Below are 5722 nucleotides of genomic sequence, written 5' to 3' on the forward strand. Positions count from 1 at the left end.
CCTTGTCATGAGAGGATCTGTGTTGTTGTCAAAGATGCAGCTTTCGAACAGATGTTGAGGGTAAATAGACTGTACAGCTCTAGAAGCTCCCCAGGACAAGTTGACATGGACTAAACCGGGGAATGAATGCCATCATTCATTTACGCATTGTGACCTGCTAAATCTAGGCCTGAGATTTAGAAATAATAGGGCCATGATTGGAATGTTGGCTCATGGAAACACAAATAAATAGAATAAAGTAAATTGAATTTTTATTCATACGGCTGAATATACACTACCGTTTAAATGTTTGGGGTCACATAGAAATGTCCTTATTTTTCAAAGAAAAGCTCTTTTTATGTTTAATGAAGATAACATTAAACTAAATTAATCAAATACTACATATATTGTTAATGTGGTAAATGACTTAATGAAATCTCTTCATCGCTGCATAGAGGCTCATCTCCAGCAACTATCATTTCAGCGTTCTAATGGTACATTGTTTTTGCCTTAGAAGACTAATGGATGGTTAGAAAACACTTAAACCCTCGTGCAATTATGTTAGCACAACTTAAAATAGTTATGCTGGTGAGAAGCTATACAACTGGCCTTCCTTTGTGCTGGTTGAGTATCTGGAGCATCACATTTGTGGGTTCGATTGTACTGTCAATGGCCAGAAAAACAACTTTCATGGAAACTCCGCCAGTCTTGTTCTTAGAAATGAAGCCAATTCCAAAGAAACTGAATATTTTCTACAACGATGTAGAAAGAAGTGGGAGGCCTAGAAGTAGATGCCTCACAGGAAGCTTTAAATGGTACCCGCAAAACGCCAGTGTCAACATCTACAGTGAAGACTCCGCTCAAGAAGAAGCCATATCTGAGACTGAGCAATGAAAAGAAAAGATTGATCTGGGCAAAAGAACAGACGTTGGACAGAGGAAGCTTGAACTATTTAGGGAAGAAGCAGGCAACTGGTATGCTGTCTGTAATGGCGAGGCCAGGAGCAGTGCCCATCAAGCCAATCCAACTTGTGCGAGGTGCTTCAGGAAGCGGTTGAAATTTCTAGAGTACCTCAACAACGGCCTGCAATACCGTAATTGCAGCATGCTTTGACGAAAGCAAAGTTTGAAGAACAAAAATATTTTAAATATTTCTAACCTTGTCAATGTCTTAACTATTTCCTATTCATTTTGCCACTCATTTGATAAAAGTGAGTTTTCATGGACACAATTGTCTGGGTGACCCCAAACGAATGGCAGTGTATATATTTCCCTTGAGCGGTTTTATAATCTTTACAACAGCGGACTTCCTCTGTTCTGTTACAGTAACATTTGAGATAAAACCATAGAAAGAGCCACTGAGCAGGGATCCCTCAAGTAGGGCTGTAGCGATACACTAATCTCACGATACGATGCACGATATATATCACGATATTCAGCCAACTATACGATTCAATACGGTCCGATATAATTCGCTACGCTTACATCATTTTCTGATAGATTTAAAGGGCAGAGTGACATCTGAGTGTTTCATTTACTTGGATTAATTGAAATGAAAACTCAGCATGTGGTTGGTTGTGGTGCTCCGTCTGAAGAAACTATGCGAAACGATGCGTCTCACCCTTCCCAGCAGACGTGCGACTACTGTGGTTTTGAGGGCACAAAACATTTGACATGAAGTGTGAATGCTGCCTCCTCAGCTGTGATTGCCATATTTGACGCATTGTTAGTGACGATTACTGGATCCTTTTCTGTGATTCCCCACCCAGCGACGGCCTTTCTCAGATGTTCTGCCAGGTTGTGTGGCTCTCGGGCATATCCCCGGTTTGTAAAACAAACCCTTGTCTGAGCGTACATCCGGGGAATGCAAACCTTGGTGAGGTGTTCGCGGGTTGGAATAGGATAGCAAGGCTCCATCACGCCCACCATGCGCCTAAAGCCGGGGCTTAATTTGTAATATTAACATTTAGTTATTCAACACAACTAGTCAACGTCAGATACTGAGTGCGTGAAGAGATCCAGCAGACGGTAAAAAAAAAAAACTGGAGAGAGAGAGCGCGAGAGCGGGAGAGCGCGAGACACAAACAGTATGTGTGTAGGGGAGGGGCGCTGTGACTACCAGCCAATCACAGAACGCAGACACAGACAGCTACCCAATGAGGACTTGTATTCAATCCGAGCACAGATATTGACTCGTATTACTCGTATAATACGGCAAAAGTGCTTTATCCGGCTCAACTCTAGTATGTATCGATACTTGCGGCTAAATCGATACTTTCTTTGGGAAAAAAATATCGATTTATATCCCAGAATCCATAAAATCCCCCAGCCCTACCTACAAGAGTCTGAAAGACATGCGATGAATGTGTGATTTATAGGAGAGAGGATCTTAAATAACAACCAATGGAATGTGAATGTAGGTGAACAAGTGGATTCAGGCTGAAGGAAATAGATGTCGCAGTCCTGTTCTTTGTTTACCTTTCACCCCAATAACTATTAACACTTATGACACTCCTCAAGCTGAATGGGAGGTATTGTAACTCAAATTGACATGGAATTCTGAACAAAAGGATTTAAACACGACTTAAACAACTTCCAATGACGCCCCCGTTGTGAACACATCATTTCAGGGATTAGTACTCTGCACCAACTCCACACTATGTGCTCAGCTAATAAAGACCAGAGTGCACACACATACACACACAGTCAGAGGCCAGCTCCTCCTGCAGTTATTGCTGTCATTTATTTAGCCTTAACTATGTCATCACAGCACACAGCCTCTTTTTTGAAAGCATATTCTATTGTGATTGATAAGAATGGAAAGGACTTTTAGGATGGGGATAAATAAATTCTTCAATACAGTGTTTCCTAAATGTTTCCGTTAGGGCCCCCCTTAAGGATCTAGATGTTTTATATCCATCTACCTCCCCCTGAACCCAAAGAATATTGGGTATTTTGAGGGATTTAAGGTCTAGTACTTAAAGGCACTTGGTAGTATTTCCTGCTTCAGATATCTGCCCAGCATGCAATGGGAATTAACACACTGGTTGAGGAGAATTAAATCCAGATTTTTATCCTCAACCACCAGTCATGTAATATAGGTAACATTCATCACCATATTAAATCACAGGGTCTATCAGAAGTCGGGACTAATGCTGTTTCCCAAAATGTTACTTGATAAGCAATATAAGAGTAATTTTCTGTAATATGTTCACTAGGGTTGCAAAATTCCGGGAATATTAAAAGTTGGAAACTTTCCACGGGAATTAACAGGAATAAACTGGAATTTTTGGGTTAACTTAACTGTATTTACCTTGTCATAAGCAGACATGTAAACATTTGTAATACAACTTTTAAAAATGACATTTTTTACTTTTTTGATATTTTGTGAGTAGAACTTTATTCATTCATTTTATGATTTCATTTCTCTAAATGTTTTCTTCCTGGACCTCATCAACGTCGTCCTTACGGTCAACATGTGACTCCCATCACAAGTTCAGTCTTCAGATCTTCAAGTTCAGCGGATTGTCTGTCAAGGTAAATATTTTATCTTAGTGACAGATGCCAACTTGTTTGGTGAATAATTTATGCCTACGTTTGGCTACATATCTTATTGTATATACATGGTGATTGTTAATATCAAGCTAGCGATGCGAACATGCTAATGACAAGCACATTAATGCTAAGTTTTGGAAGGCTCTGACTAATGCTCAGAAAAGGCTTAGAAAATTAAATCAACTGTTTATTAGTTCTGAGGACTTGCGTTAAAACCAAGAGTTGAATTGTAGCTGCAGCTAAATCTGCATTTAGCTCTTAATGATGATGCCAACATCCAGTATGAGGTCAATAGGCTGACGGTCAGATGGCTCATTCCCACAAAAATGTATTGACTCGGTTTTAAAAAATGAAGAAACACTAGACGGACAGAAGGCATCTTGGAATGAAAAGTTAAAATCATAAGTATTTAATAAAGGAAAAGGTGTGGGGCAACCCCATAGTGCCTGTCTGCTGCCTCCACCAGCAAACTCGAGAACAATGGCTGCCTACAGGTATTTATACAGGTCAGTAGAGGTGTGAAAGTTAGTGTCCACACCCCTGGGAGTGGTGGCATTGGGAGTTGAAATGGATTTTGAATGTCTCTTGGTCAATATCAGTTGTGCTGCTCTCTAGTATTACGTCCATGCATTTTGGTTGATTACAATCATCGCTGTACATTGGTATTATTAAATTATTATACTTATAAAATTAGTGTTTATTAATAACATTCTCCTCACTTTATTGATTACATAGTTCCAGAGTCATGGCTGTATTCTGGTACACACAAAATGCATTTTATTAATTATTCATTTATGAACCAGGTCGTCAGTTTATTTCTAATACTCTACAACCCCAAACAGTGTGAGTAAAGAAAAACACAAAAAGTACAGTTTTGATCTTCTCCAATTAAACTACCCTTTATACAACTTTCAAACAATGGTTGTCCTTGATGGAAGCAGTCCCTGAGTGGATGACTGAGATCCAGGCTCAATGAATTCATGAACTCTGCCCAGATTCTAAAACATTGCATCATCTGCCATAACACAATCATGGCTGCAGCCCTCCTCAGAGTTTTGCCATGTCTTTTCCCACATGTTTGGCAAAGGCTCCCAGCCTCGATCCTCTTTCCCTGGGAAGCTGTTTCACAGTCTGTCTCCAGGTTCTGCTAACCATCACTTTTCGTGGGCCAGAATTCAGCAGCAATTTCCACAGAGCGAATGTGTGTGAAAAAGCCCAAAACCACTAACAAACAAGAGCACACAGTTTCCACCTACTGCTCAAAAAAAAGAGTATGGCAGAAATTCAGTTGCAGAGGGCAGAGGGCAGTGTTTGTCAGTTTCAGCTGCATTAGTGTTGATGTGATCAACAACAGGTGCACTAGAGGGGCAACAATGACGAGCCCCAAAACACGACTGGTTTTGCAGGTGAAAGCATATTAAAATTTCTCCCTCTTGATATCTGACTGGTGTTCCATGAGTGTTGGCTTTAGCTAGAGTCGTAACTGAGAACATGAGGCCATTTCCTAACCCCACAGAAGTTGCTTTGATGATCTAACTCCTCCAGGACGGAACATCCACGCCTACTGTTGCAATGAGATTTGATCTGTCTCCCAGCGCAATCTCCAGAACAAAACAGCATCATTCGGATGGCCTCAGGGCGCGACGTCCTCTATTGTGCCATGTGCTCACTGACCAGCACTGTGGAGCGCAATTGGCATTTGCTATAGAACACCAGAATTGGCATATAGATGAGAGCAGGTTCACCTTGAGCACCTGTGATAGACGTGGAAGGGTCTGTACAAGCCAAGGAGAATGAACAAACCAGAGTGTTAAAGCATCCTATGTGTGACATGAAATTACTAGTTTGAGATGAAAGTACTCTATACTGGGCTTTCTTCTCCTCTTTTCTTCCTTTTTGTCCCTTTGCACCAGAGTGTTTGGACCTTTTGATTTTACAATTTTATCTGAGTGTGCCCATTGCGTTGCAACGCACGCAACCATAAGGTCCGCTGCGCGGGGTCGTCGCCCCCCCATTCAATGTTGAAAATTGAATTTCATATGTTTATTTGTTTTAATAATGGTTTTATTTCACAAGGGTTTTATTTCATTTTATTTCGGTAATCAATGTTGTTGAGAGAAAGATGTTTAATTACGGGCACCACTAGAGGGCGCTGCCCCATAGTCAGTCGCCTTGGTCGCCTATAGGAA

The sequence above is a fragment of the Pungitius pungitius genome, chromosome 13, assembly GCF_949316345.1.
Source record: "Pungitius pungitius chromosome 13, fPunPun2.1, whole genome shotgun sequence".
NCBI lineage: Eukaryota > Metazoa > Chordata > Actinopteri > Perciformes > Gasterosteidae > Pungitius > Pungitius pungitius.